Source organism: Bos javanicus, chromosome 20 (genome assembly GCF_032452875.1).
Source record: "Bos javanicus breed banteng chromosome 20, ARS-OSU_banteng_1.0, whole genome shotgun sequence".
Taxonomy (NCBI): Eukaryota; Metazoa; Chordata; class Mammalia; order Artiodactyla; family Bovidae; genus Bos; species Bos javanicus.
The window spans coordinates 70,615,291-70,636,224 of NC_083887.1; the positions used below are offsets into that span (position 1 = coordinate 70,615,291).

At 61.5% G+C, this 20,934-nt stretch overlaps 1 protein-coding gene and 1 long non-coding RNA gene across 2 annotated transcripts in view; one reads left to right on the plus strand and one right to left on the minus strand.

Annotated features, from left to right (window-relative positions):
* The window catches only part of NDUFS6 (NADH:ubiquinone oxidoreductase subunit S6), a 97,230-nt gene extending 79,967 nt beyond the window's left edge, over window positions 1-17,263 (minus strand). The window contains exon 1 of the mRNA XM_061393911.1: window positions 17,256-17,263. The gene's annotated coding sequence lies outside the window, so the exon portion shown is untranslated. The remainder of the gene's footprint in view (window positions 1-17,255) is intronic.
* Window positions 14,015-19,187, plus strand: LOC133233791 (uncharacterized). Its single transcript, XR_009731855.1, has 2 exons — window positions 14,015-16,938; window positions 17,226-19,187. It is a non-coding gene; the product is annotated as an uncharacterized LOC133233791 (long non-coding RNA).
* The last annotated feature ends 1,747 nt before the right edge of the window (window positions 19,188-20,934 follow it).

Sequence of the window (20,934 nt, forward strand, 5' to 3'; positions counted from 1 at the left end):
GGGAGGAGCCTGGTGGGCTACAGTCCACGGGGTCGCAAAGAGTCGGACATGGACACGACTGAGCAACTTCACCTCACTTCAAAGCAGTGTGAAACAATGTGATGCAATGTGATTATCTTAGCTCAACTGCCAGTACAAGATGCGGCCGGGTAGCAATGTCCTAAATCAGGAGAAGACAGGTGGCTGTCCGACGCCGGCCCAGGTTCCCAGCAGCCCCTCTGCTCACACCTGCCAGCAAGGACGCCGGCATCCCAGAGCTTCAGCCCAGGAGCAGCCCCGGTCATCCACCTCTGTGCCCCTGGACATGGAGGGTGCCGGGTCCCCGCCTGCTCTCCAGCCTCTGTAAAACCTGCGGGCTCGTGGCCTTCCAGGTTTGGCCTGGAACCTGAGGGCTTCTCCCTGCAGAGACCTGGAACCGAGTCTCAGCCAGCTGTTCCCAGTCACCAAAGGTGCAATTCTTTTTAGCGAAGGTGACCACGTCCACCCTCTGGAGACCTCCTGGGAGCCTGGAGTTCTTTGGAGGGGACCAGGGAAATCAGTTGAAATTTCAACCCTGGCTGGACTGCAATAGGATGGTGAGTCTCCACTGGAGTAGGGGTTCACACTCCCCCTCCAACCTGCCTCCATCAGTCTCTCCATTTCTTTTTACCCCCGGCCACAGGTGGGAGCACGGAGGCCTTGGTGAGCTGGACAGGGAGCCCCTGCAGTCTCTACCCTCCCTAAAACTTTTGAAAATGTGCCATGAAAAGCGTGACAAAGGAGAAGTATTTTTCTTGAACATTACCGGCATCATCGCTTTGAGGCATGACATAAGGAAACCCCCAAGTCCCGACATGAGCGTTTGTCAGCGTGGCTAGGCGTCCCTCTCATTCCAGTTGCTGTATTTTTGGTGAGCGCATTCTGCAGACGTGATTAATGGCCAGGGCTGGCTCTCAGTGAAGGCGATCATCCAGTGAGGGGTGCGCTTCCTCCCCGGGTCCTCATGGGACAGAGGAGACTCTGATCGCCTCCTACTCGTAGGAGGGCACCAGTCCCATCCTGGGACCCCCCTTCGCCATCTCCCACCCTAATCGCTGCCCAAAGACCCACCGCGGACACCATCCCATCGGGGCTCAGGGCTTCCGCATGTGGGTGGGGGACACAGACGTTCAGTCCACAGCAAGGACCTTGAAGAGGTTCCCCCTGGGTTGCCTGGGTGGGCTCTAGATGCCGTCACAGGGGGCTTTGGGAGAGGGAGGCAGCAGGCGGGCTGACGCGTGGAGAAGGTGATGGGAAGGCAGTTGGGTGGGGGTGTGAAAGTGATGGACCCGAAGGCTGGACCAGGATGGCCACGAGCCGAGGAGCGCCAGCCGCTGCTGGAAACCGAGGAGCAAACTCCCTGTTAGGGCCTCCGTGAAGGACCTGGAGCGGCCCACACCTGGCCAGGAGGTCTCTGCCCCTCCAGGAAGGAGCGAGGTGGGCGGCGGGGATTAGTCCCAGGGCAGGGGAGGGGGAGAGGGACCCATGGAAGCTAGAGCTCTTCGTCCCTGCAGCCAGCAGTCACCGAGCTCCGGGAAAGTCCTGCACACGCCTCACCAGGGCCGCCCCGCCCAGCCTCCTGGCTGGTCTCCACCGATGCCGCCCCGGTTCGGCCCCTCCCCCAGCTGACGAAGCCCCCAGACCAGAAGTGACCCGCCGCTGAGCCCCAGTTCCTCACCCCGAGTGAGGAGTGAGTCTGGCCTCTAGAGCTGAGTTGTTGAGCAGAGGCTGATGCCGAGCTGGAGGCGGAGGGCCCGAGAGCAGCCCCCAGCACTCATGTGCGGCCGTCTAGCCACTTCCTGAGCGTGGAGAGCGTCCCAGACCGCAGGCTGCAGGAGGAAACACGTGCCAGGGTCCAGCCTGCAACACTGTTTGTTGAGTTCAACTTCTGATTGGTGGCCACTATTAAGTCTCCGAGACCTTGGCTTTGGAGGCTGAGCTTGCATCCTGTGACCTTGCTGCTCTGACGGGTCAGTTCCAGCCCCTCTTTCTGTGGCTCCTTTGGGGTTTTCTGCGTCGACAATGATGTCATCTGGGAACAGAGAATTTCATTTCTTACTTTCTGATCTGCCTGTTGTTTTCCTCTCCTTCTTGTTCGGACTAGAACCTTCAGGACGGTGTTGAATAGCGGCGTTGAGAGGCTCACTGCTGCCTCCTTCCTGACCCTGTGGGACAGCGATTAGTCGTCACTGTTAAGTGTGACATCATTGATACTGTTTATAAGTGTGAAGACTACCATCCCTTCCTCGCCTAGTTTGCTGAAACCATTTACCAGGACCATACGTTGGCTTTGAAATTTGTGTATCACGACGCACCGCTCTTTCGAATCATTGCTGGACTTTGTGTATCACGACGCACCGCTCTTTCGAATCATTGTTGGACTCAGTTTTCTAAAATTTGCCAACACTCTTTTCACTTGTGCTCATGAGGAACACTGCACGTGGTTTTTCACATGGCATGTCTTTGGTTCGGGGGTCGAGGCGGCGCTGGCTTCATGCGCTGAGCTGAGAAGTTTTCTTTCCTGTCCAGTTTCTGAGGAAGCTCCTGTGGACCCAGCGACTTCTCCTCCTTAGACGTGTGGCTGAATTCAGCAGGGAAGCCATCTGGGCCTGGGGCTCCCTGTCGGGAAGACATCTGCCGACGGCTGCTCGTTCGTATGTGGGACACGAGGGTTCTCTCTCTCCACCCAGCAGGCTGCGGGGGTCGCCTCTTTCAGGGCTCTGTCTGTGGCATCTTGGCTGTTGACTTACTGTCATAATGTCGCTCCAGTGGGCACCGCCTGCTCTCTGTGCCCTGGGCCTGTGGTTTCCATGAGTCTCTGCCCAGTCGACCCAGGTGGTGGGGTCACCCCGTCAGCGCTGGCCCCCAGCCGGCATTCCCTCTGGGAGAAACGCAAAGCCGCAGGGCCCACGGAGGGTGCAGGGGGACTGTTCCCCCAGGGAGGGCCCGTCCTGGCACACCCCATCCCAGGACACCCCGTCCTGGCACACCCATCCTGGCACACTCCTGGCACACCCCGGTCACTCTGGCCACCTCACTGGGCTCCAGGGGCTCCAGTGGGCAGCAGCCAACCCGTTCTCCTATGTCCCTCCAGCTTGTGAGGCCGACTCCCCTGAAGGTGGGGGTGACTCGGCATTCCAGAGCCACAGCCCAGGACCAGGAAGGGTTGTCGTGAGCCCCCGCCCCAGCGGGAGAAAGACATCACCTCAGGGAGGCAGCCCCCCTGCCCCGCAAGAGGCCTCCCGTCCCCTCCGCCGCTCCGGTGCTGGGGTGCAAGCCCTGGAGACCCCCTTGAGGCACCCCCCAAGGTGATGCCCTCAGTCTCCTGCTCCGTTTACGGCTGACCCACCCCTGTCTTCCGTAACCAGGCACCCTCTGGTCTGTTTTCCAAATGCCCCCCTGCACCCCCATCATCCCAGCAACAGGTTCCTGAAGTTCCGGATGCTTTCTGCACCTGTAACCACCCCTCCATCCCCTTCCAGAGCAGCTACCAGGCTTGGAGACACGGGGCTAGATTTACTGAGTAATTGGTATGACAGGGTCCCCACCGTCTAGGTGTTCACGACTATGTCTGTGAACCGTTGGGAGTTCCGTGTGCCCTCCTGTAAGCGCAGCTGCTCTGGGCTCAGACACCACGGTGTGAGGAGCCCTGCGTCCGCGGATCCCCGTCCTCTTCGTGGTCCTGATAGGGGTGCTCCCGCTGTTGTGAGCATGGAGACAGAACCTCAGGAATCGCGAGGTCTTGTCAAAGGCGCACGGCTGAGGCGTCAGGATGTGAGCCGCGCCTGTTTCGTAAAAGTCTGCTTTCAACGCCCTGCATCCATCTGCCCGTCTCCGTACATCCTGGAAAATTCTAGAAATTCGGAGACAGACTTGCTGTCTCTGCACCGGGAACTGCTGAAGGCGCTCTAGCGCTTATCAGGGCGGCGCCCCGCGGCGGGCGAGCAGGCCCGGGCGTCGGCTCTCTCCCTGCTGCAGTGCTTAGCGTCGAGTAAGTATGAGAACGTGGCTCCTGGCTTTGGCCGAGACACCTGACTTCAGGTTCGCGCGGAAAACGCAGCAGCAGGTGCCAAGGAAGCGAGGAGAGAGTCCACCCGACGGTGAAGCGCAGCAACTGCTCTGGGGTAAGTTGCTGGCACCTTTAGGGTGGATCCCAGAGAACCCAGGCCTGGGGATCCCGTCTTTCTTGGGGGGAATCTCCGTTTTTCTTTCTTAAGCATAAATACAAAAAATCAGATCTTACAAAGACAGTAAAATGGCCAGTAGAGAGGAGAGCGGAATGCTCTGATCAGAGGAGAGTGGAATGTTCGGTGGACGAGGCTGGTTTATGTTTCCAGGGGCTTCCCCTGTGGCCCAGTGGGTAAAGAATCCACCTGCAGTGCAGGAGACCCAGGTTCGATCCCTGGGTGGGGAAGAGCCCCTGGAGAAGGAAATGTCAGCCCACTCCAGTATTCTTGCTTAGAGAATCCCATGGACAGAGGAGCCTGGTGGGCTGCCGTCCATGGGGTCGCAAGGAGTGGGACACGGCTGAGGGACTAACACTTACTCACGTTTCCCAGACAAGCTCTCAGTCAGCTGAAAGGCCTCGCCGTTGATGCTCTGACGTCACAGTGGCCACCCTGAGCTTCCCGGACCAAAGCAATCGGGTTGTGCCCATGCTCGTCAGCGCTCAGGTCGAGCGTCAACCATGGCCCCTGCTGCCTGAGGGGCTGAACCTTCCCAGCCTTTCTCGTCACCACGGCCAGCGGGACCCTCCTGGGGCAGCGGGAGCCACACAGGGCCCTGGAGGGTCCCACCGCGCCTTCTGCCCGGCCCTGGTGTCAAGGAGAGGGCACGGCAGGCAGCGGACATCAGCCGTTAAGTTAAAAATGCAGGAACCCCCTGCTGCCCAGTGGTTAAGAGCCCCCCTACCGACGCGGGGGACGTGTGTCCATCCCCTGGTCCGGGAAGACCCCGCCTGCTGCGGGGCAGCTAAGCCCGTGGGCCCCAGCTGCTGAGCCTGTGCACCCCGGAGCCCATGCTGAGCAGGAGGAGAAGCCCCCACGGTGAAAAGCCCGACCCCCCAACAAACACTAACCCCCTTCCTGCAACTGGAGAAAACCCACACACAGTGACAAAGACCCACCGCCAGCAGAAATAGATAAATAATTTTTGAAAAAATAGAGAGGACTCTTTTTAGAAAATGAAGAAGAAAAGGGCGGGGGCAAAAGGGACATGGGTTCAGCACATCCGTGACCCTGAGCGGCAGATGCTGTCCAAGGTCCCCGCATGCTTTGCCCAGTGCGACCGTCAGGACCGACCCCGGGGTGGACGCGCCCCACTCGGCACATCACTGAGCCAAGCGCAGGGCCTGGCCCCGCCCTGGAGGGGCTGAGCCCCCGGAGGCCCTTCTCCTCCTTCAGAGGTGTCCTGCTGGGGCAGAGGTCGGGTCTCACAGGGCTAGGCAGAGGCGAACTGTGGCCATCACAGCCACGGAGAGGACAGGGACCCTGCCGGGCACGGCCAGCTATGGGCGGACATGCAGCCAGGAACGGGGAGCAGGCTGCCGAGCTCACCCTCAGGGCCTGGCCTTGGTCGCAATCTGCCAATCACCTCTCCACACCAGAGGCCCTGGTCCAATGGGGCCCCTCCCAGTGGCCTGGACCGTGTTGTCACGGCACCCACGTGGCAGATGGAGGCCCCGTCGCCATGGGGACACATCGCCCTGTATCACTGCCGCAAACGAGGTCCTGAAGCCCCTCTGGGACCCACTTGCCAGGGAGCAGAAGCCGGCTCGTAGGGGACAACCCGCAGGCCCAGCGCGGGGAGGACCAGCACGTTACCGCTGCCTCCCAGCCCGCGGCTGCTCCTGTACGTGCAGAGCTGTGCTCACGGAGGCGGGGGCTGAGCTGCCCCCCCCCATGTTCACGGCGCAGCCCTAAGCCCCCGAGTGGCGGTAGCGGAGACGAGAGGCAGGTGAGGTGACGGGAGGGCGTCAGGGTAGCCTCGGACCTGAAGTGATCCCTGCCCGTGTAAGAAGAGACCCCAGAACTGGCTCTGCCAGGCGAAGCCACAGCGAGCAGGCGGCCGGCTGAAGGGGCCCGCTGGGCATGGAGCACACCAGCACCCGGCCCTGGACGTCCACCCTCAGGCCGCAGGGAGAAACGTCTCGTTTCAGCTGCCTCATCCACGGTGCTTGTTTGGGGCTAAGATAGAGAGCAGCCCAGAGCCCTCCAAAGCCTCTGCCACCTTTAGCTGAATGGGAGGCCTTCACTTGCCAAACAGAGGCCAGAAAGAAATCCACGACCGGAGAGGCACAGGTGGGCTCAGTCGGAGCCATCCACATATGAGGGAGCCCCAGATGGCAGGGTCCCCTCTGCATGGATGGCGGGGTCCCTTCTGCCCCAGGTGGCGGGGTTCCCTCTGCCCCAGATGCCAGGATCTCCTCTTCCCCAGATGGCAGGATCTCCTCTGCCCCAGGTGGCCGGGTCCCCTCTTCCCCGGGTAGTAGGGTCGCCTCTTCCCCGGGTGGCGGGGTCACCTCTTCCCCGGGTGGCGGGGTCACCTCTTCCCTGGGTGGCCGGGTCCCTCTTCCCTGGGTGGCCGGGTCCCCTCTTCCCCGGGTGGCGGGGTCCCCTTTCCCGGGTGGCGGGGTCCCGTCTTCCCTGGGTGGTGGTCTCCTCTGCCCCGGGTGGCAGGGCCCCTCTGCATGGATGGTGGGGTTCCCTCTGCCCCACATGGCCGGGTCCCCTCTGCCCCGGGTGGCAGGGGGTCCTCTGCCCAAAGGGGAAGGTGTGCCCAGAGCCCACAGCTGTCAGGGTGGCTGCTGCAGCCCCACACCGCCTCACCCTGGTGTGCTTCTGTGACAGCAGCGCCTTCCCGGCAGCGGGCCCCTTTCACCGGCAGAGAGAAGGTCTCTGGGGCAGAGACGGTGTCTCGATGGACTGTCCCTCTGATGACAAACCAGCGCCTCCTGCTTGGAAGCCGTCGAGCCCTTCAGTGAAACGGCTTCAGAGGCGCCAGCCGCTCTGGTGCCGGGAGACAAGAAAGCCGGGGTTCCCGGGAGGGGAGAGAGAGAAGGGGCGGCTCCCCGGGCTTCGGGGAGCACTTGAAAGGTAAAAGCAGGGTTCTGTTTTGCCGCTGAAATGCGAGCATGTCAGAAAGCTCTCATCCACCTGTGCTGCCGCCCTGAGGCTCGACAGTGTCTCCTGCTGAAATCCACTCCCCGGAGGACACGAGACGGCCTCCTTCACCGAGGCCCGGAGGGCAGGTGGCTGCTCGTGTGGGTCAACTGCATTCTCTTTTCAGAAATTCCGGCCCTGAGGTAGCCTGAGGAGACCCTGGCGCCTCACCTGTCACTGGGGCCTTTGCCCCTCGGCCGCGGCCCCGCCCCTTCCGCCCCGCGGTGGGCAGCCAGCTCCCTCTGAATTAAAGCTGTAAGGCGTCCGTCCCATCTGCACAAAGCCTCGGCTTTGACACATGCAATTATTATGAACACAGAGGCAACACGATTGCTGAGGGCGCCAGGAGGAGAGTTTAATCAGCAGACGGGGGTTTCTCCGGCCGATTTATAATTTCACTCCTTGCTAGTCCTGTATGTTCTTATGTGTTCAGATAATTAGATACACTAGTCCTTGCTTCCCGAGAGGCCAGAAAGGGCAAAATTCCTATTCTTTTTACATTGGAAAGATTAAATTATAATATAGAAAATCTGTAACTTTGGGTAGAAATGACAAATTCACACTACATTAATTTCAGTGCTTACAAAATGTTACAAATAATTCGTGCGTCCTCTCCTCTCTTGTAGGTACATGTGAATTAATTACCTATCCAATTTCAATGTCTTTCAAGTCAGCTTGCCACAGACAACTCGGAAATTAAAAGGAAATAAGGTTTGATTTCCATTCGCCAAGTATATTTGTTTGAGATGTTTAACCATTTAAGCCCATGTACATGTCCCTGAGAACATGGACACGAACAAATGTGCCCACTTAGAACACAGACTCCGTGGGAAGCCGCAGAGTCTCAGGGCCAGCAACTAGGAAGCAGAGGGAGAAAGCTCTGTCCCACGCTGCCAACAGGAGGGGCTCCCCCAGCACCCAAAGGAGAGGCGTGGGCACCCTGCTCAGTGCTCAGTGGCTCCAGAAAGAGGCGCCCCCGGGCTCAAGACACATGTTGCTGGAGGGGGATGGAGTCTGCGAGTGGTTTCCGGGTCCACTGATTTGTCCAGAAAACAGATTAAGCCTGGCCTCTGCACCCTGGGTATCTAGTGGGCAAGTCGGGGGCTGTGAGACGTGGCCACCCACCTGCAAGCTGACCCACAACTCTCTAAGAGAGGATAAAGGTGGGGCTTGGGGCTGATGCCGCTGCACCCCGCCCTCACTTTCTTGTCTCTCCCCCCATCCCTGTCTCCCCACCCCTGACTCCCCCCATCCCTGTCTCCCCATCCCTGTCTCCCCATCCCTGTCTCCCCATCCCTGACTCCCCCCATCCCTGTCTCCCCCATCCCTGTTTCCGCAATCCCTGACAACCCTATCCCTGTCTCCCCGATCCCTGTCTCCCCCCATCCCTGTCTCCCCCCATCCCTGACTCCCACATCCCTGTCTCCCTAACCCCTGTCTCCCCCATCCTGACTTTCCCATCCCTGTCTCCCCCCATCCCTGTCTCCCCATCCCTGACTCCCCCCATCCCTGTCTCCCCCCATCCCTGTCTCCCCATCCCCGTCTCTCCCCATCCCTGTCTCTCCCCCATCCCTGTCTTTCCTCCTCCCTGTCTCTCTCTCCCCCATCGCATCTCTACCCCGACTCTCTCTTCTGTCCACTTTCTCCCTTGATGTCTTTGGGGCCCTGGATGAAGAGCTGATACACAGGTGGTCACAGGCTCCAGTCCTGCTTAGGGGGACTGTCCTGTGATCTTCTCACTGTCCTGGGGGGAAAGCCCCCCACGCCCCCACAGAGCCAGTGGGGCCCTGGGTCTGCTCTCCGGGGGCTGCAGCAGGTGGGGTGGCCCTGATCAGCGCGGTGGGGTGAGGACCTGAGCCCTTTCTCAGTGGCAGGGGCACAGCGACTGTGCCCAGCACCCAGCCTCAGCCCTCCGCACGCAGTCAGCTCCGGAGGGGAGACGGCCTTAAGTGACCGTGCGGGCGCCTCTGACATCCCGCCCCGAGGGAAGGTCCAGGAGGCCTCTGGCCTCCCAGGTGGGCGGGCGCTCCGCCCCGGATTACCAAGGCGGAAGAACCCCGCGGCCTCTCTTAGGCCCACAGGGGCCTGTGTGCTAGAATGCAGCCGCGGACCCGCCAGGGCTGTGCCAGTGGGTCCGTGCACCCAGGCACCTGCCTGGGGCCGAACCGCTCGCCCCCTCCACCTCCAACCCCCCACAACCCGACCCCAGAGCCCCGCGCTGCTGCTCTGCCTGCTGCTCTGCCCGGCGGCTTCGCGCGCGGAGGCCGAGGGGCAGCAGAGGGCGCTGTGGGCTCGGCCATGGCCAGGCCCGCGGGAGCCCAGAGCCAGGGCGACACCCAGGATCCTCGCTGGTCCGGGGCTCGGGCAGCAGCTCAGGACAGCCCGCGATGGCCGCACCCGCGCTGCCCACCCCCTCGAGGGACCTCTGCCCCCACTCATCACCCTTCTCTGCGCTCCTCCCCTCAGCAGACACACACACGTGCACGCAGACAGGCTGCCCGAGACCCGAGATTGCACACATGCTTGCACACGTATGTGCAAGATGCAGAGTCGTAGATGACCCCCATGCACACCCACACTCGCACATCTGCCCACCAGGCTCATGCACACATGCACACACGGTGTGGGCACACTCAGATACACGCAGAGTCGTACATGACCCCGACGCACACCCACGCTCGAACGTGCACACCAGGCACGTGCACTCCCCTGCACACTCACCCGCCCTCTCCCAGAGCTCAGGGGCAGACACCTCCACCCAGGAGGGTCGGGCTCTGGGCGCACGTGGAGGCCCTCAGGGAAGCCTAGGTCCCGTCCCCAGTCCCCCGACGCTGGCACCTGCCCTGGGGACATCTTTCCCTGGAGCCTGAGGGAGGAGGGCCAAAGTGACCTCGCCTCTCTCTGCAGGGATCAGTGCTTCCTGGGAGGCGGGCGGCAGCCTCGGTCCAGCCCCTGCAGATGCCCGCACTTGGGACTGGGGCTCCCCGAGCCCTGCCTCCTGAGACAGAGCCTGGACCCTGGGCGTCCCTAGAAGGCGGTGGGCTGCTCCGGCCCTGGGGCAGGCACGAGGGCAGGCTTCAGGCGGGTACAGGGTCACATGCCACCGTCCCAGAAACAGAACCAGGACCTGCCTTTGCGGCAGGACAACCTGCTTGGAAGGTCCAGAGGGCCAGGCCACACTTGCGTCCCTGGTGAACTGCGTCCAGACACCCACATCTGGACACTCAGCTTCCTGGGCTGCTGCCCTCACGTGGGGCTCCTAGGGATGGGTGTCGGAACGTGTGCTGACCTCAGGAGCCCAGGGGTGAGGACCAGTGCCCACTCCCCTCCGCATCCCACCCGCTAGACTCCTCACCCGAGGGATGGGGTCTGGCCTCTCTCCCACAGCCCCCAGGGTGTAGAGACCCCCCCCAGGTCAACATCCGGGGCACACAGGCCTCCACTCCTGCCCTGGCCCCATCTGGGCCTGCGTCTGTCCCAGCTGGACCACAGAGTTGGGGGGGCTGCTCCGGGGGTCTCCCTCTCCTCTCGAGAAAATCTGGGTCTTGACACCCTCCCCAAGTGCCTTACAAACCTGTGCAAACACCAGCTGAAGTAGCCCAGGGGTGCAGACAGTGGCCACCGCAGATCGCAGCGCCTTGGGGACGTGGTTAGTGGGAGCCCAGACTGAGCCATCCACAGGGTGTCACCCCAGAGGGAACGCTTTGAGCTGAAAGCAATCGGGAAACGCAGACAGGAGGTCCCTCTGCCTGAAGGAGACCAGCTCCCTGTGAGGGGCCCACCGCTGCAGCCTCCGCTAACGGACCTGAGACACTCGGGCGGGCCGGCCCCTCCGACACACCCCCTCTCTTTGCTTTGTCAGTTCCTGAAGTGCATCCTTCCTTATCAAATGGCACAAATCCCCCAAGCCTAGCCACTTCTCTGGGGGTTTACCTTCTGTGAAGCCGCCACCCCCAGGCACGTAAGTACAGTGCTTGTCTCATGCTCAGTCATATCTGACTCTGTGCAATCCCATGGACTGTAGCCTGCCAGGCTCCTCTGTCCATGGGATTCTCCAGCGAGAACACTGGAGTGGGTTGCCGTTTCCTCCTCCAGGGGATCTTCCTGACCCAGGAATCAAGCCCACACCTTCTGCTTGGCAGGCAGATTCTTCACCATCTGAGCCACCAGGGAAGCCCTGAGGGGCATAAAACAACATCAAATAAGTGTGTATTCTTTCCTCCGGAGACTGTCTGTGCTCAGATTACATCACAGACCCAGCAGAGGTCCCAAGACAGCTGAGAAAATCCTCCCTGCGACACACAGCTTCAGGAGGGGCATCTCCCAGAGGGCTCTCAAGGGGGTGGCCGGTGCAGGGGGATGGGCTGTCCCCTGGGCCCTGGCAGCCATGAGTGACAGGTGGGACCCAGGAGAGAGAACGGGACCACCCTGACGGGGGCCGACCCCAGGGGCACACCCCCCAGGCACACAGGCAGCCAAGGCAGGCACCCCAGGCCCCATCCATCCCAGCCTGAGCACACCCCGCTGTTCAGGCTGGCCTGTATCTGAGGCCTAAGTCCCTGCAATCCATCTGCAGGGCGAAGCACCTTGATATCAGGTGCTAGTGGGTGCCCGGGAGGGGAGGGAGGAAAGCTATGAAATTAATGCCGACCAGAAAAATACATTTTATTGTATCTTTTGAGAATGAAACGAGCACTGTAGTTGCGTGGAAAGCCCTAGAACCGTTCAGAGGAGCACGAGAGGGCGGGGCCTGGCTGCCCACCTCCCCCTTCTCTGGATGCACTTGCGCTGCGGGGCCCTCACGCCCGATGCCGTCCGCCCGCCCACCCCAGCTCCTTCGTGCGCGCCATGACACGGGGTGTGGTTGGGGCCCCTGTTCAGTGTGGGGAGGATGAGCAGGTCCCCTGTGATGCTTGTATATCTTGACCAAGGACCCACTGGGAGATGAAGCAGAGGTCGGTCAAGGTGACGCCTGGTCAGATTTGCATCATTTTGTTCAGGGCCATTGCATCGACCTTCATATCAGAACCAGTCAGAACATGCGCGCCCTTGTGGGGGCTCATCACCAGCTTTCTTAAAGGGCTTGGGCGTCTTCTAGGAACGGGGTCTCTCTGGGAGTTTTCTCCTGGGACAAGGCAGGGGAGTGGGGGCACAGGCATTTCAGTGTCGATTTAGGGGAAAAGTGGAAAGTTTTGAACACAGTTCCAAAAATCTGGTTGACCCTGTTTTACAAGGATCCCAGTTGGTGATGGGGGTGACCCGGAGTCGGGTTAAGCGCGTATTTCTCGCTTGATTCCTGGCTTCATTTGCACAGTGGCACCTGAACTTGAGAGAGAACAGGCGAAGAGAAATCGGGCCCTTCGCGGAGACTCTTAAGAGAAACCAGGAAGCCCAAGAATGCAGCCCTCCCTCCAGCTTGTAGGTGACAGCACCCCTGGTCAGTTTCATCTTCTCTCTAGTCTAAATCCCCAGAGCGCGCCTGTTAACTTTATGAGTGGGACAGGAGACAAAGGCAGCAGGTCGCTCCTTAAGCTCTTGGAGGAGAGTCGCCGCAGGTCCAAGGGGCAGCCCCAGACAGGGCAGCATCTGCAAGGAGAGCAGAGGTCCTGAGCAGGACCCCAGCCCCCCCCTTCTCTCCCCATCCCTGTGCTGGAAGGACTCCCACTGATGGGCTCAAATGCTGGGTCTCCTGCGGCCCCTCCTCCCTGCTCCCTGCTGAGGGCCTGCCCGCCCTCTCACAGCTGGTCAGGGGTCTGCGGGCCTCAGGGAGCCCCAAACCATCACCCACCCTGTGCCCCTGCCTCCGGTGAGCAGCCTGCAGACCCTGGCTCCTCCCCCTCACCGGGCCTCCCCTGAGTCCCCTTCCCCCTTCTCCCATCCCCCTCCACCTGCACACCCTACTCTTCCCCTCCAACCTCCCCACACCCCCACACCGCCACCACCTCACATGGGCAGGGGCGCAGGGCAGGGGCAGGTGCCCACTGAGCCCCATTTCAGGATGGGTGAGTGAGCCGTCACCTCCTGTCTATACTCGCTCCGGCAGTCCCGGGAGCCCAAGCTTTGAGGGCGTCTGCACCCACATGGGGTGCTCCCTCGGCCGGAAGCCCGGCCGGAACGTGGGGGCACCTGGGACCCACCTGGAGGAGAGGCTTCTTGGAGCAGCTGGAATGTTGAAGGCCAGCCCCGGGTGCAGACGCCGGGCGGAGCCGTGGCCGCGCGGGGAGGAGGCCGGGCTCTGTGGGCCACACGGTGGCCCTGTGGGCCGGGTTTCCAGGGATTCCAGGGGGAACCTCAGGGAGGCCGGGGAGGTCTCCTCCTCAGAGCTGATTTCAAGCTGGGGTCAGGGAGCAAACGCGAGGCCCCAACACGGGGGGAAAACAAAAAGTCAAGGAGTGAGAGCCGGGGTGAAGGCGGAAGCTCTGTTTTAATTCTTACACACGAGGGCTTCCTGGGGACTCAGCCGGTAAAGAATCCGCCTGCAAAGCAGGAGACCTGGGTTCCGTCCCTGGGCTGGGAAGATCCCCCAGAGAAGGGAAAGGCCACCCACTCCAGGATTCTACCCTGGAGAATCCCATGGACTGTCCATGCAGTCGCGAAGAGTCGGACACGACTGAGCGACTTTCACGTCATTTCCAGCACCTCCCTGAAAAACAACCGTGCCGTGTGCTCAAGGACCAAAAGGTGCCCTGACGCCTCCTTCAGAGAAGCCGCAAGTTAGAAAAGGTGCCCTGACGCCTCCTCAGAGAGAGCCGCAAGTTAGAAAAGGTGCCCTGACGCCTCCTCAGAGAAGCCGCAAGTTAGAAAAGGTGCCCTGACGCCTCCTCAGAGAGAGCCGCAAGTTCGAAAAGGTGCCCTGACGTATCCTTCAGAGAAGCCACAAGTTAGAAAATGTGCCCTGACGCCTCCTTCAGAGAGAGCTGCAAGTTAGAAAAGGTGCCCTGACGCCTCCTTCAGAGAGAGCCGCAAGTTAGAAAAGGTGCCCTGACGCATCCTTCAGAGAAGCGGCAAGTTAGAAAAGGTGCCCTGACGCCTCCTTCAGAGAAGCGGCAAGTTAGAAAAGGTGCCCTGACGCCTCCTTCAGAGAGAGCCGCAAGTTAGAAAAGGTGCCCTGACGCCTCCTTCAGAGAGAGCCGCAAGTTACTCACAGTAGGAACAGTGTGAGCCTTCCTGAAGACTTTATTTAAAACGTCCTTTAAAGAGTGAGCGTGGTTCCTGGTACCGTTCTGGGGGTGAGGGGTGAGCAACAGTCTCCTTTCCTATTTCAGCACATTCCTGCCCCCACCCCGAGGCACCGTGCAGGCCTTGTTTCAACAGAACCGGCGTCCTCTGAATCAGGGCCCCTCGGGCCGGGCTACGGCCTCAGAGAAGCCCTGACCTCCGCATCCTGGGATCGGCATCCCCAGGTGGTCCCTCTGAGGGTCTAGGAGGCCCAGGGCTCCTTGGGGTCTTACCGGTGACCACGTTTGTTCCCTCCTCTCGATGACTCGCCTGGGCTGCCCCCACAGCTCCTGTGACACATTCTGAGGTTGACAAGCCGCGTTCCTGAACCACAAGTGAGTCAGCGTTGCCCCCGGGAGCCGGGCCCTCCCGCGGGTGCTGAGTCACAGTCCGCATTCCAGCGTGCCCCCTGCTGCCTCCGGGCCTGAGGACCCTGCAAGGACCAGGCTGGAGCGCGCCCCGCAGGCTCAGGGCTCACGTCCCTCCCTGGGATCTGTGGCCATGTTGCCATCTTGGCCAGTATGTGGGGGGCTCCCCTTGCACAGGGACCCACGCCCACCAACCCCTTGCCCCCCTGGGTGTCTGGCAGAGGTGTGAGTTCACAGCTGCCACAGAGCAAGACCCGCCGGGGGCCCAGAGTCCTGGCGCCCCTTTCCCAACCTCAGCACCTCGGAGGGCCTGCCCACGTCCTCAGAGAGTCTGCTTCCAGGCCTCAGGGGCTTGGGGAGCTCATCCGGGCTGGTTGGCTTCTCAGAGGGCGTTCCCATGTCCTCAGAGGGAGTGACTCTCCAGGCAGTAATGAGGGTTCCCAGCAGGGCTTACAGACGGTCGTGGGGGTCTAGGAGGAGCCTGGGCGCTGAGAACCAGTGCGGACCCCAGGAACTCCCCTGCTGGACGCTCCTGGAGGCTTCCCCAAGGGCTGCCAGCCGCTGGCCCTCCACTCCGCACGTGAAAACCTCCTACTCAGTCTTCACAGGACCTGTCCGACAGGCTGAATGGTGTGTCCCTTCCAAGTTCAGCGCTGAAGTCGCGGGCTCCTGTGAACACGTGCGTCTAGGAGGTGGGGTCTTCGCAGAGTAAGTTGGGGCGTCAGAGCGAACGTGGACAGAGCAGGGCTGGTGTCCTCACGGGAAGGACAGCTCATGAAGAGAAAGAGCCACCTGGACTCTGAGGGTGCCCGGGAGGGAGGCTTTGATCGGGGCCTCCCGTGTTCCCAGAGGGGCTCGGGCCACCCACCCCGTGACCTGGGGCTTCAGGCCCTCTGAGCCGGGAGTCCGCAGACGTGTGAGGGTCCAGGCCCATCTGCAGATCCCGTTCCAGCCGCATGATGACCTCTGACCAGCATGCGCTGCTGCTGCCCGGCCAGACCGGACTCCCTCCCTGAGGCTCGGCCTTGCTGCGCCTCTGGGTGAAGTCCCAGGTGGGGCTCTAAGGCTGCCGTCCCCGTGGTCCAGGTCCCAGGGCTCATCCTCTGGGTCTAACCACTGGCGAAACGGGGGAGCCAAGAAGAGGAGCACCCCCGGTGACTGCCAGACTGAGGTGGTCCCAGCAGAGTGGGGGCAACCAGGGGCTGCAGCTCCCCCGAGCCTGGCAGTCATTCCGGCCTGGAGAGAAGCCGCCCCATTCTGGGCAGGGGTGGGTGCCCCCCACAGTCTGGGAAGAGGCCGCCCCATTCCGGGCAGGGCTGGGTGCCCCTGCGGCCTGGGTCTGGCCCCCCACAGCCTGGGTCTGGCCCCCAGCGGCCGGCTCGCAGCGTCGCTCCCCGCCCGGGGCGGTGCAGGCCTCGCCGTGGACTTCCCGCTGGTATGGTGTCCCCTCCTATCTGGTTTCCCCAGATGGCTTCTCTGAGGTCAGGAATCTCCCCAAACAGAAAGCAGAACTGTTTTCAAACAGACTTGAGAACTATGAAAAGAATATGCAAACACCCATAGAAGGGTGACTAAATTTAACTACATCTGAGAATCAAAAAACGCTGGCAGGATGAAAGGGATGAGGATCAAGACGAAAGGCAAGTGAGACAGAGCAGCGTCGGGAGCACGCTGGAAGGACCCGTGTCAGTCACACCTGTTTTTTCAAAACCCCTACAGCTCAACAAGAAAAAGGCAAAAACTCAAGAGATGCAAAGGCGTAATTCAAAGACAGGAAATGCAAGCGGGCAAAAGCACGTGACTCACTGACGGCAGTGAGGAGGCGCCGTGTGGTGGGCGGGCGCGCGCCAGGGGCGCGTCCGTGGCCAGCAGGTTCCCGGGAGCCTGCACTCGCCCCGCTGCTGCTTCCCTTCTGGAGGACCCAGCCCTGCCCAGCCTCTCCCAGCCCCTGGAAGCCCCTCGGAGCCCCCAGCACGGCCCTGGGCTCCTGCAGCCGTGCGGGACACACACGGCCCAGGAGTGCGTCCCCGAGGTGGGGGAGGCCTGGAACTTTCTCTGCAAAGGGCGCTGAGCAGCCCCGTCCGGGAGGCACTGCTGGTATTCCTGTGTCTCAGGGAGTGCGGGAGTGCAGGGCCCCCTGGGATGCACGGAAGCTGCTGAACGTCTACACAGGTGTAGGTATTCCGCCCCCAGGAAGGTCTCAGCCTGCAGAGGGGTCCCGGGCTCGAGGGCTGCTGACGGCTCCCACGTCTGGGGCACAGGGTGTCTGCCCTAGGAGACCCTCTTACCCGCACGGCCCCCACACGCAGTGCAGGGACAGGCTTCTGGTCTGGGGCAACGGCCTGAGAGAGCTCCCCTGGGCCCACCTGCTGGCCGCAAGGCAAGGAGAAAGGGCCCCAAAGATCCACTTCCAGGTTTCAGGGAGAGCGAGACCTTCACTCGATGGGTCTTCACCCAACAGGTGGGGTGTGCCCGCTGTCCTCGGGGCAACATGACCTTCGACCCTGATTGACCTCCCGCTGCAGAGGCAGCAGACCCGGCTGGGCCCCAGCAGCTCAGGACGACCACCCCCCGGCCCACTGGAGACCTCTGATCAGGCGAGGAGGCAGGGGTCCTTCAAGAGAGGCTTGCGTCCTGCATCCCGGGGCCGGGTGACCATCTGGGGTGACAACCCTCCAGGGGCCTGTGTGTCCACATCACTATTGGACATGGTGGCCTCCCCCAGGGCCCATGGCTGCTGGGGCAGCAGGAGGTGAGAGAGGCGCTGGCCTGAGTCACGGTCGAGCCCGGCCCGCGAGCCGCCTCTCAGAGGGGCCGGCAGGTGCGTGAGCAGAGAGTGCAGCCCAGGGGCCCAGGCCAGTCCCACAGGGGGCCGTGGGAGTCAGGAACCACTTCCGGGGGGCAGGGGCCTCAGGGAGTGGCGTGCTGGGGGCTCCAGGCGGAGGGCCATGGGGGCTGAACGTCCCCAGAGGGCTGAGAGCAGAATCCGCAGAGGCCCCTGCCGAGCACTTGCAGGGCTCCGGCCGGCGTGCGCTCCATCGCAAACTCCCTCCCGCTCTCAGGGCCTCGAGCAGCCCCGCCACCTCCATTGTCTCAGGGCCCCCGGAGAAGCAGCCTGAGTAGAACGTGTCCACCTGCTGAGGCCGATCGTCAAGGACCACCTCGTGCCGTCTCGGAGGCTGGCCCATCCCCGGGTCTGCAGGGGCATCCTGGACCCGGGAGAGCCAGTGCTGTGGTTCGGCCTGTGAACCAGCAGGCTCAAGACCTGGGAAGACCTCAGGCTGCAGTGCCAGCCCATGGCCAGAAAAGAGCAGAGGCCCAGCTCAGACGGTCAGCTGAGGGCGGTGGTCCACCCAGCACTGCAGCTGATTGGCCAAGGCCCACAGCTCGGGGCAGGCGGTCGGCTTTCCTGTCCACTCACTCAAATCCTCCTGTCATCCCGACTGAAGCATGTTCGGCCAAGCGTCTGGGCTTTCCAGGTGGCGCTAGTGGTAAAGAACCCACCTGCCGATGCAGAGACATAAGAACCTCAGTTTCGATTCCTAGGTTGGGAAGATGCCCTGGAGGAAGGCATAGCAACAGCCCACTCCAGTATCCTTGCCTGGAGAACCCCATGGACAGAGGAGCCTGGCAGGCTACAGTCCATGGGGCTGCAGCGTCGGACGGGACTATAAGCACACACACTCAGGCCCTGCGCACGCCAGGACCCAGCCAAGCTGACACATAAAATCCAACGTCTTAGGGGCTTCTGTTTTCCTTTTTTAGTACAGATTTCTAAACGGCCTTACTAAGAAAGGACCTTTTTCTCCACTAACGTAGAAATTGCTTCCTTTGTGGCTCAGCTGGTAAAGAATTCGCCTGCAGTGCAGGAGACCTGGATTTGATCCCTGAGTTGGGAACATCCCCTGGGGAAGGGAAAGGCTACCCACTCCAGTATTCTGGCCTGGAGAATTCCATGGACTGTATAGTCCACGAGGTCACAAAGAGTTGGACATGACTGAGCGACTTTCAATGTAGAAGCTGCCCCCCGAGTGGAGTCACTTATGAGTCTGGGGATGTCCCCACTCTCAGCTGACTCCTCACGAAGCGTGAATACCAAGCAGGAAGCACGTGGCCACCCTCCCGATGTGAAGTGGCGGGGAGCGCGGGGAGCCTCCTGAGGCTGACTCGGGTCAGGGGGCGGCTCCAGCGGAGGCATCGGAGGCCGGAGCCCGAGGGGAAGGACTTTGACCCACTGAGGTGCAGGCCGCTTGGCTGATTCAGCTGTTTGTTGTTAAACCCTAAGAAGTTCCTTCTTCACGCTGTGATTTCCTGGGTCACTTCCTTCCGCTCTCACGGTTGTCGTGTTACAAGAGGCTGGGTTTGTTTGCCTGGTACCATCATTTTATAAGTGAGGAAAGTAAAATGAAGTAAGAACAATTAACCCAAGTGATACTGTTCGTAACTGACGTGAGCGGTCCTGATATGGGGTGCCATTCCACTGAAGTGCCACAGTAAACGTGGCAGGGAAATCGGGCCGCCGCAGAGAGACCCGGCGGCCGGGGCAGTCGCGCAGCCCGGCCCTCCTCTGTCCCGGCCACGCCCATCCTGGAGCCACCTTCAGAGCCGGCCTGAGCAGAGGCGCTGAGTCTGACCTCCAGGGGTCAACGACCAGAATTCAGAGCTCAGTGATCACGGGGCCGTGGGAACAGGGGACACGCAGGCTTAACCTCCCAGCTTTCTGCCAGCATGCGCTTCGTCCACACAGAGTCCACACGAGAGGAGGAGGGCAGTCAGAGCGATCGGCCAGCGTGGCCAGGACGCAGAGGGGCCAAAACCAGGAAACCAACAGACCACAGGCAGAGCAGAGCCACTGGGGGAGTGAGAAGCAGCGGGGCGGGGGTCACCAGGGGGCCTCAGGGGTCAGGAAACACCGACTCGGGGACACTCCACCTGAGACGCTAGGGACAGGGGCCCGTGGGGTGGAGGCGTGGACCCCGAGCGGCAGAGCCTGGCCGTGGGTGACACGGGGCTGAGCCGGTGGCAGTTAAGATGCTCTGCGCTCAGGACTGCGGTGCGCCCTCGGGAAGGAACATCTCAGGCTGGGGGAGTGTGACCCCTGTGCCCCTCCCTGGGGGCCTGGTGGGGCAGACACGCAGGAGGGAGCAGCCAGCACTCCAGGGCTGAGCCTCGGGGCCCCTCCTGCCAGGGGTCCTGGGAGCCACCCCAGGAGCCAACCTTGGGGCCCCAGGAATCTCACGAAGGCCCCCCACATGCATCACGAAGAGCAGACGGAGTTAGAAAAGCTCCCCTTCCTGGGGGGCTGCTGCTAGGCTCCCCAGGCCCCCCTCCCCGCAGAAGGGCCCGGAGCTGAGAGTCTGCACAACAGCCTGTGCAAAAGTCGCGCCTTCTCTCAGGGCTGCGGCCAAAACACAGGGGGAAACCTGCCCGCCTCTAGTCAGCCCAGAGGGGCGTGCGGGTCTTCTCTTGACCATAGATTCTGCCACGAGAGCCCCCAAGGGGCCCAACGACCTTTCCCCCAGGAAGGTCACCACGCAGCCCCTCGGTGTCCCAGGGCAGGCCGCAGGGCTCCAGGCACGCTCCCCACGGCCGCGAGGACAGGAGAACCTCAGAGCTGCAGGCACAGTCTCCCTCTGTTTTGCAGGAAAGGAATTGGGAGAGGCCCTGGGGTCGCAGCAGCCCAGCCCTGACTCTGCAGCAAGGTCAGGTGTGCTGTGGGCCCAGCGCCCACTGTGGGGAGCGAGCTCCGCCCGTGGCAAAGGTCATGAGGAAGGAGGCTTGACATATGCAAAGGCGGGATCAAGCCTCAGGAGTCTCCCTGGAAATTCTCGAGCCATCTACCCCCAAAACCAGAATCTGCCTACTTTCTGCTTTGTGCTTTCACCTACACCTCTGACTTTACGGGGGGCTGTCCCCCACTACCTCTCTGAAAAAGAGTTAGCTTACAGCTCCAGTTAATAATTCCTGGGTGTGACAGTGTTTCAATCTACAAACTCCCTTGGAAGTCCTCTAGCCTGCCTGAATAGGTTTTTCCGGCCACATGTGATTGCTCAGAGCCTCCAAACTGTGAGAGGCATGAGATGTTCTAAACTGTCTAAATACAGATTCCTTTGAGCAGTTAAAAGATTGATTAGAAATTGTATTGGTGAAGGGATTCTCACTTGTTGGGC